Source organism: Micrasema longulum, unplaced genomic scaffold (genome assembly GCF_059751315.1).
Source record: "Micrasema longulum isolate JH-2025_06_02 unplaced genomic scaffold, ASM5975131v1 h1tg002883l, whole genome shotgun sequence".
Lineage (NCBI taxonomy): Eukaryota > Metazoa > Arthropoda > Insecta > Trichoptera > Brachycentridae > Micrasema > Micrasema longulum.
The window spans coordinates 166366-177043 of record NW_028280004.1 but is presented as its reverse complement, the minus strand read 5'-3'; the positions used below and the strand labels follow the sequence as shown (position 1 = coordinate 177043).

Below are 10678 nucleotides of genomic sequence, written 5' to 3'. Positions count from 1 at the left end.
AGCAAGTGGGATCGTGTCGCAGCCAGAGATTAAGGGGCGTGTTAAATATATCAATACATGAAAAAAAAGCATTATAGTCACAGCAAGAACGATAGAGGAAAAAGTGTTGTGCATAGTTAGTGCTACAGACTGGCAGATGGAATAAACACTTATTTCTTGTCACGCGAAAGGAGACATTAAAATTTATTTTGGAGAGAAGGTTAAAAGAGCCTACTTTATTATTTAATAATTTATATAAATAGCATAATAGGGAAATATCACGTTTTTTTTTTTTTACAATTATGAATTAATAAGGGTAAATGAAATACTTCAAAGTCAAAAAAAAATTTTTTTTGCACTTATTAGTAGCATAAAAAACATTTTTAAATTCATCATTTTGAATTCCCGCGAAAACACTTTATTTCATAGGCCACGCCCGTCATACGTCACAAGCCGCATTTAAGTTTGACGTTCTGCCATTTTTGTATGCAGAAACTGTTGTGTATTATTTCATCCGAGTTTATTTACATATATTAGTGATTTTACAACTATTTTTTTCTGCATTATATCTGGAATAAAGGGTTTTTAATACTGTATAGTACCCAAATGCAGGATTACTTTGAAGACAACGCCAGAAAAAATGTTTTTAAATGTGCCCAAAGATGCATCAATACGAAGAAAATAGTGCTACGCTATGAAGAGATATAAAGAAAAATAGGATGTTTACTTTCAAATCCGTTATCTATTGTTGTGAAGATCACTTTAATGTAAGTATTATTTAAAGTATTCGTTTGTTTTTATGCGTATTTAGTTTGTCATTGATCACGGAAATTCTGACATTTCGTATAACCTAAAATTTATTTTGTCGCTACGCTATCGATATATTATACTTTTCCACGTTCATAGCGAGTATTTTTATTTATCCAATGAGTCTCGGATCATATCGGTATTGTAACGATATTTATTCAAGTGTATAAATAATATATTGCTATTCATTTAAGGGTTTCTATTTATTACAGTTGGAAAAGTATTTGGAGAATAACATGAGTGTGCCAAAAGTCCTAGATGATGAAGAAAAAGTGAAGTGTGCAAATTTCCCAGGAAATTCGAAACTGTGTCCAAGAAAACCCAAATTTCCTTGACAATGTGATAACCAGTGACAAGCCGGAGACCAAACACCAGAGCACCGAGTGGCACACCAACAACTCCCCGCGTCCAAAGAAAGCCAGAATGAGCAAGTCAAGGGTCAAATCCATGTTAATCTCCTTTTTTGACCGTCGCGGTATGGCTCACAAGGAGTTCGTATCCCCTTGATAGACTGTGAATGCCATTTTTTACGTGGACGTGCTTGACAGGTTGCACAAACACGTCTTCCCCATGAGGCCAGACATCGCCGATTCTTGAAAGATTCACCACGATACCTCGCCATGCCACACCACGCTGTTGGTGAGGGAGTTTCTGACCAAGCACAGGGTTGCCTCACCCTCCCTACAGTCCAGATCTAGCACTGCTGGACTTCTTCCTCGTATGTTTTTTTGTAAATGCCCCTTGGGCGTAAAAAAAAACAGTACTTAATACATATTATGACCGTATCATATTCTTGAAATAAAAAAATGATATCCAAACTGAATCTTTTACTCCACGTTGACCATTACAGCAAACTTTACTTAGCATTTGTTGCTATAGAGTTCAACTTAATGGACCACGCTCAGATATTTTAAGAGGTAACAACCGTCATCGCAGCCGATTGTGATTGATTGCAAGTAAAAGAGAAATGAAATAAGTAGTTAAAAAATCAATTCAATTTCAATGCTGACAAAACCAGCTTTTATTTGTTATGTAAAAAAGGTACAATATTACAAACAATCAGAATATATAAAAAAGAAGAAACAGGGTACGTTAACAATATTTTTTTAATGAAATTTATTTGGGAAACAGAACAGTTCTACGTAAGTATTTATAGTTCATAACATCATATTATTTATTGCATGGATGACTTTTGACATGTCTATCTTGAAGTATTTGTTGAATTTAGTCATGCCATGTCTTTCTCGGTATTTCTTTATTTCTGCATCTATCAACATTCACATTGTAAATATTTTTATCCGTTCTTTCGCTGTCCATTCGCTCTACATATCCAAACCAACGCACATCTCCTTTCTTAATTTTGTCGATAATGCCTACCACAGCATTACATAATGTACGGATATCGACATTCGTGCATCTATCGTACATAGTTTCAGTACACATTCGCCTGAGAGATCACATTTCAGCCTACTCTACGCTCCCATACATCAGAGTCGGGGCCAGGACTCCATTGTGAACTGATAATTTTGCCTCCTGTGGCAAACATTTATTTGCCGAGGTTAATTTAAGTTCACAGTTCACTCTGTTCCCGGCACTCACCCTCCTGTTCCTGGTTCCTTACTTCGACGATGAAGCCATGACAAAAGAACAACAGCGTGCTTGCAACCTCCTGAAAATAAATGAGTATTTTTACTGACTTTTATATAACTGGTCATACCATCTTAATATGATGATGGGAGTTCAATTCTATGAATTTTTTCATATGGGAGTTGCATTATTTTTTACTTTGCTTATAATATACAAGGTATATATTTCAAAAAGAGGATTTTTCTGATATTATCTTACTTTATTTTAGCTAAACTGTTGAAATTCTATGGATTAAAAATCTTTTAACTCCTTTTTAAAAGCTGGTATGCAATTTAAAAACTGTAAAAGGCGTCAAATACTGTTGTTTTCAATATAGAACTATTTGCACCCATTTTACACCTTTCTTTTCTTCATATTATAAAATATTAATCTGGGATATTAGATTAAATAAGTTAATATGATGGACAAAATACTTGTTTATACCGAAAAGTTTTAGTTGCCCATTAAAAATATATTAGATATTTCTGAATACTTATTATGACAGGTCAAAAATAATTACAATAAAACAGTTATATTCTTGCTTTCTCAAAACAAAGTACAAGTCAGATGATGAACATTTTGTTACATTGCTACTAACCTTGAGCCGCTGGACAATCTTCACATATACAAGACTCCACTATTTCCTCCCTTTCATTTCATATCAAAGTAACAGAATTTGGCGTACTTTGTACTCCGGTGTGACATGTGCTTTTACTAATCCAATTCGTTGAACGTGCACGTATCCAATTGCATTATTGCCATAATTTTCCCAGGACGACCTGTGTAAAAAAATATATAATCGTCAGTATCTATCAATCTAGTGATTAAAATAAAATATTATAAACATTCATGTCTTGAATATAACATTTATCTGATGCCAAGTACATTATTGCTAATAATAAGTATGGATTTAAAAAGCAAATCATACATTTTAGGAAGAACACGGATTATAAATGTACACATACAATAGGATAAACTTCGTTCTTAACCATCGGGAACAAAAATTAGGTTATGACTTGTCAAGTAATATTTTAATTAATATTTTACATAATAATTGATACACATCGATATTATTTTATATTAAATATTTACATGCCTTCGTTTTTTTAAGTTTAGGGTGTTTAATATATCAACAATTTATAATGCCAACTGGTTTTCTAACACAAAACGAGGTTAGAATGACACTTGTATTCGGGGAATGTTTAAGATACTATTCAAATGATTCATGTCAAACATCAACACATATAATTGATAAATACATTAAATCTATAAATATTTATAACAATTACTTACTTTGCAGCCTTGATTACTTGAATTTTCGCACTATTATACTGCATATTTGTAGCAAAAAAAGACGCTAAAATAATCGCATCATCATTCGGCAAATTATCCAATTGGGCTTTTGAAATTCCGTCTTCCATTATTTTGAATGATTTCTTTATCACTGTAGAGTAATTATAATTTACATTTATAACTTAATACATAATTCACAACGTCAAAATCCTTTATAAAACGCACGCGACATTGACAACCCGTACAAACAGTATGCAAAAATAACATGCATTGAAGACGAAAGCGGCTTGTGACGTCACGACCAATCATATGGCGTTTTTGTAAAGGCGTATTTTTCAACATTTTTATTTTAAAAATTAAGAATGAAAACATATTTCTACAAGATCCATATTGATTATAAAAATATAATTATTTTTTCTAAATCCATTTCACATATTTTTATCGGTATTCGTAGTATGTGATATTTCCCTATTCAAATATAGTATTATATAATTCAAGCCTATTTTCAAGGGTAAAAAATCCATTTAGTTTGGCAGATTAGCTGTAAGTACGAAGCGTTTTATTGTTTTTAAAATATAGGTATTTAACAAAAATATTTTTGAACATTTTTAATGCTTTCTGTGTTTGTTATGTATTGTGTGTTCCACACAACGGATGCAAACTGCAAGTTACTGCGTACAAGTGTTGTATGAGGTTTTAATGTGTTTGGTTTTTTTAAGGGTTTGGAAATTCTTAAAATGAAGCCTAGCATTTGGTAACCATTTTTAACAATATAATTTTTATGAGACCCAAACAGCAATCTACTATCGAGAATAATTCCCAAGTCTCTAATCTCGCTACTCCGTAATATGGAATTATTTTTTATCGTATAATTGTGAGTAAATTTGTAATATGACCCGGTATTTGCCATTTAAAATATACGCGCTCAAGATATTGTTTTTTTTTCTTCTCAAAGTTGGTAGGACTGTCATACATAAACGTATTTATTTTTATAAGGATCATTTTTGTAGTTCGATTATAACAGCAGTGTAAATAAATCGATATTTGTTGTATTCTCCGAATTTCGCTTAATTTTTCTCAAAAAGATCAACGCAAATCTGTCGTGAAGGATGATTTCTATAGACGATAACGCCACGGCTCTTTTGCACATTATTACGGGTGATGAAACGTGAGTGAATAAACATGACATGAAAATAATCAGCAATCTTTGAAGTAGCGCTTGCGAACTGAGCCTAAATATAAAATTACAAGCTGAAATTTACCAAAAAATCAAGGATGTTTACTGTTTTTTTCAATTATCATAGTGTTGTGTAGTCAGAATTCCTTCCAACAAGACAGACCGTCAATAATGAATATTTTCCATATATTTCGGCGTATAGAAATATTTGCGGCAAAATATTAGCCGAAAAAAGCCAGATATATGGAAACATAGCTCTTAGTTTTTATACCAAGATAAGGCGTATGAAGAAAAAAAAGTTCTCTCTTCGCAAGCGATTATTTGGGAAAAACTAACGCAAAAGTCATTCCTCGTGCACCTAATTCACTTGATTTGGTTTTGTGTGACTTTTACCTGTTCTAACGCAAAATACCCCTTTGCGAAAAAAAAATTGACTCAAGGTAAGGTGACAATAGAAAATTCGCAGAGGGAGCTGAAAGCCATTCTGAAATCGGCCTACTATCGATTGCAAAAAAGTTGGTATATAAGTATTGCCTCTTAAAGTGATTTCTATGAAATTTTCTGCGTTAAAATTAACTCAAATCAAACAATGCAAAATAGTCATTATAATAACAACTGTACAGTATTTTTTTGTAAAAATACTACTTTCATGTATAAAACTTTTTAATATGAAGAGATATAAATATTAAGCAAATTAAAACAAGACACTTTTTAAGTGGAAGTGCAAAGATGTTATAACTGTAAGTATTTTTAAATCGGTTTGTGATCCGATGTCCAGTGTCCCAGAATTGAAGTATTAAGGTAAATTGTAACAACGCAATTTTTTATTCCAAAAAGGTAATAGTATTTTGAATAGGAATAACAAAAATTAAATATCTCTAATTGAACATTGACAATATGAAACATAAAACAATGATTTATTTATAATTCGATTACTAACCAGTTGAGATAATTATAATTTTTCACACCACACGTTTAAAATTATAACATTCACCTATGAATGTAAATTATTTTAAAATGTGAACACAAAATTTAAAAAACAAATACTGTTTTAATGAATCCGAAATACAAAACGTGTATATTATTAATATTTAAAGCATTTACTTTGAGGTCATACTAAATGTTATTAAATATTTGTAAATAACCACTTACCGACTTTTAGGTCTACTGGTTTCGAGACATACCCGTCTCGTCGGTTTTATATTTTTGGGCAACATTTATGGAAAAAGTGTACAGAGGGTTTTGCATGTTGGTTAAATTGGTGTCCTGACGAAGAGACGGGCACGTCTCGAAACCGGGAGACAAAGAAAATTGGTAAGTGGTTATATGCAAATATTTAATAACATTTAGTAATTATTTGTTTTTTTTCTGTAAATAAAGTTACCGCAAAACATTATTATGGATATTCAAATATAATGATAAGCTGCGCATAATCGCTTCTATGCACAGTTCGCCCCTGTAGTGTAGAAGAGTATTGTTCCAGCCAAAAAGGAACATAATAATGACATTAGAGACCTGATTTAGAAAGTGCAGCGAGATGAAACGGCAACAAAAGTACAATAAACGCGGCTTCCAAAACACTGTCCAAACTGCGGTTCTCTTTCCACGAGCTGCCAGCTTGCACCTAGCTGATGTATAGTACAAGGTGGTCAGGCAGATCAAGTAAAAAAAATAGCCAAAAAAAAGATGAATGAATTTTTAATGGACATGGAGAATATTCCTAATAAAGAAATGTAGAAGTGTGGTGGAATCAGTTTCAGTGCTGCAGAGCAGCGTTTATTTATTATTTTATAATACATATAAAAATTTGTTACCCACTAAGTCTAAAGACTTTTCGGCGGGACATGTATATTTTTTTTAATGACAGGTTTATTTGACATGATTTTTTTTACATTATATTAATTTATTTATTAACAGGCGCTACAAAGGTGAGAACATAAAAATTAAAATGTGATTTATCTTAAGCTTGGGTGTTCTGTACCTGAATGGTGATTTTATTTACCGGTAAGCAATTAAAAAAAATCATATGTTTGTACCTACATTGTAGGTATATAATATAATGTAAGTAATATTTACTATAAATTAATATTTTTTCTGTAGTTCTGTGTGATACAACAACTCTTATCTATGAAAGCAACTCAAACGACGTAACTTCGTGGTATATTATATTATAAAGATATATTTAATTAAGTCGATATTAGGTGTTCAATTAAAATGACAACTGGCCGAATTGTTTTAGAAATCAATAGTGCTAAAAACGGACGGGTCGAACGCCATAAGTCCTGCAATATGACGAATGAAAGTTATTATGGTCTTATCTCAAAAGTACTATCTCAAAGAAAAATAGCCCTTAAGAAATAATGTTTGTAATACTGTTTTTCAAATCAAGAATCTTCAAATAATTAGTGTAACCTGCAAGTTTAATCTAGGGGAAAAAACCCGCACTGGGGTAAAGACATTCAAATTATAGTATACTTATTTGTACGAAAAAATAAGCTGGAATAATCAGCTAGTTTCTTATCTCACCGCAGGTACTAGGCGCGCTTTATTAATAATAATATTTATATTAGGATAAAAATACAAACGGTGGAAATGATTTAAAATAAAAAGTAATTATTTATTTGTTTTTCTATACATAAAGTAACAGCAAAACATGATTATGGTTAGTCAAATATAATGGTAAGCTGCGCATAATCGTTTCTTTACACGGTTTGCCCCTGTTCCGTACTATAATTCACCACTGTGATTGTGCCTTCTGGCCTGTCGTGGTGTAAAAAAAAATTAAAAATGGGTGTCGGTTGAAAAAATCCGCCGAGGTTAAGAAATATGTGCCCATGGACAAGATAATAAAATAATAGGTCTGTATGAATGTAGTCAGCGCTATTTAAAAGGGTGGTCATCGGGACCTGATCTCCGGCAAGATACAATAAAATAAGAATACATATTTTCAGTAATCATTTTACTGAACACGATTGACCATTACAATACTGTTTTGAGTTTGTCCAAATTTTTGTTGACAAGAACTGAATTCAACCCCCTAGAGAGCTGTTAATATTAACGTATAACAACAGAGATGAAAAAGGAACTAGGAAAAAAATAGGGGTTTTTAACATATAGAAAAATTAAAGAAATACAGATATTCATATATAAACGGAATAGTGAATGTAAAACAAAATGTAAAGAGCCCACTTAAACCAGACAAAGGTGAATTATAAGCCACGTGGATGCCTAGACTTCCATATTCCCTTCTCTAAAATGTTATTTATCGCTGTTGTAATATCCTAGCATTAAAGTATGGTTCAAATAACATTCAATTTCCACATTTTTTTGCGTCGAACGCCTGACCACCCTGTAAAGTGTGGTATTATTTTACTACAAGCTAACCCACCCCGTGCCTCTGTAGGTGGAGGGGTGCCGTGAGCATCTACTAATTCCGCTCGAAAAGTCAAACATACCAATGGCGCTAAATTATAATAATATGTTGGATCAAGCGCTGGAGATACTCCAACTTCGTACTTTCTCTCACGATTTGAAATGCATACTTCTAGTTAAACTGAAGTAAGAGCAAGCGTTGCAAAACGAATAATTTAATCACGTGAAAAGTTACAGAAACAGTTTTATTCCTTAATTATTTCAAGCCGACAAATTTGAGTTTTAAAAATAGTACATACTAGTAAAAGAGGTGTTTTAATCATTGACTACTTATAACAATACAAGATAAATAATAAAAAAATGGTACGACTTTTATTTATAGTTAAACTTTCGTTACTTTTATAAATCCTGAACACATCTTGTGGTTTTTTCCCATTCCGTGTTTTTATTAATACCGAATAAAGCTTCTCGCTACTTTCCTTTACACTTTTAATAGCAGACAAATAATTTTAAGGCTTTTAAAAGCTTTTGTTATCATTTCAGTGAATTGATTATGTCCAATCAATTGGATTCCAGTGAGCGAAAAATTCACTTTCCCCAGTTCCTCAATCCAATGACGTACATATTATAAACTTCTGTATAACCTTATTTTAGCACAAATATGTCAAGGCAACCAGATTACCTTTTTTCGTTTGGCAATGAAAACTTTTCCCTTGATTGAAGGCACCGTCAAAAACTTAAGTCCTCAGATGCGGTGTGCAGTATGTTTTGGACAAGCTACCTTTATGAATTTTATGTTTTTGTGCGTTGTAAGTCTTGTCTCTGGTTTAAAAAAAAACAGTAAATTGAAATGCAACTTAAAAGAGTATACATGCAAAAAATGGAAGTACTTATTGATTACTTTAAGCGAGGAGATTATTAAAAACTGTTTTGCTGGATAATATGTTAATGACTTAATATTTACGTATTGTCCCAGAATATTAAAAATCAAAGAGTTAATAAAATTTAAACAATTTTTAATAAAAAATAATTTAAATACGGAGAAAAAAATAAGGTGACAGTTAAAAAACGGTTTAAAAGGTGCAATTTCAGTAAAAACCGTAAGACTCATAACTGGAAAATTTCAGATTTTTATTCGTGCCTGACAGAAAGCTGCATGCAAGTGTTCCGTCTCATTTGGCCACTATTGCGCTACTTTTCTGCCTGTTGGGGTTGTAACAGTTTCCTCCCGGAAGGCAGTTTCCCGGCCCCTTCCTCCTCTCGCATCCCCCTCCCGGCAGGAGAGCTTATGCTACAACAACACTCAAAAGGCTTTCGGGGTGACGTCGCTTTATTTCGACAGAGAGATTATAAACGTATTATTTATACACGTCAATGCACCATTACAGTCGACTCACGGAGTGGAGATGACGTATTCGAGAAACAATAGAGATTCCCGTTTTAATGTTTTCGTTTATAACTTTAATTTACTATAATATTATAAAAGCTGGAATTTAAAAGCGTATGAGGGATAAATGATGAACGGTTCGAGTTCGACATAAAAACAAAAAAATGACTATAAAATGATGAAAATAACATTTGAATTTTACTTGTTTAGGTGTATACAAATAACATTTTGTGTTGTATAATATAAAGTGTTATCAAATTTTTATTTTAATGTTATTATTATTATTTAAGAAAACGTACCTTTAGAGTGCAATTCTTGTAACACAATAATACCTTAAGAACACTTTACGACGTGATTATACAAGTATTCATTTTTACTCTAATAAATGTTAAAGTTTTTTTAAAGTTTATCAAATGATCCGCATCTCATGATGCATAGGGTACTAAATTAGTACACCAACCGCGATGTATCTTGATCGTTTTAGTCACACAAAGGTAAGATGAACATGAGCAGTCTTAAAACATAGACAGACGCCGTGGCGCAGTTGATGTACTGGTGTATGGGAGCAAAGTCTGAATTTGAGAAAATAGGGATGAAAATATGCTGAATTCTGTCAAAATGCGATCTCTCAGGCAAATGTGGGGTAAAACTATGTACGATAGAAGCACTAATGTCAATATCCGTACATTATGTTAGGTTGAGATATTCACTATCGATCAAATTAAGATAGGAGCACTGCGTTGGTTTGGACATGTAGAGCGAATGGACAGCGAGAAAACAGCAAAAAAGATTTATGGTGCGAATGTTGATGGATGCAACAATACAGAAAGACCAAGAAAGACATGGCATTTGCAAATCTAATAAACACTTAAAGATGGCCATGTCAAAAGTCGGAATAATCGGTGCGCGTGCATTAGAGGATGTATGCATGTAGAGGAAGCGAGATCTGTATGTTAAGAAAGAGTAAAATGGCGTTCTATCTTGTCTGCCTTTCCTTACCGGCAAGATGGGTGGTTTGTTGGTTTATTAGCTTAGTT

General features: G+C 32.5%; 2 long non-coding RNA genes across 2 annotated transcripts; one reads left to right on the top strand and one right to left on the bottom strand.

The window, feature by feature from the left end:
- The first annotated feature begins 448 nt into the window (after positions 1–448).
- LOC148271419 (uncharacterized) lies at positions 449–3291 on the top strand. The gene is made up of 2 exons (XR_015825100.1): positions 449–746; positions 999–3291. It is a non-coding gene; the product is annotated as an uncharacterized LOC148271419 (long non-coding RNA).
- Positions 1779–3936, bottom strand: LOC148271418 (uncharacterized). Its single transcript, XR_015825101.1, has 3 exons — positions 3706–3936; positions 3011–3191; positions 1779–2455 (listed from the first exon to the last, which is right to left on the bottom strand). It is a non-coding gene; the product is annotated as an uncharacterized LOC148271418 (long non-coding RNA).
- Between the last annotated feature and the right edge of the window lie 6742 nt (positions 3937–10678).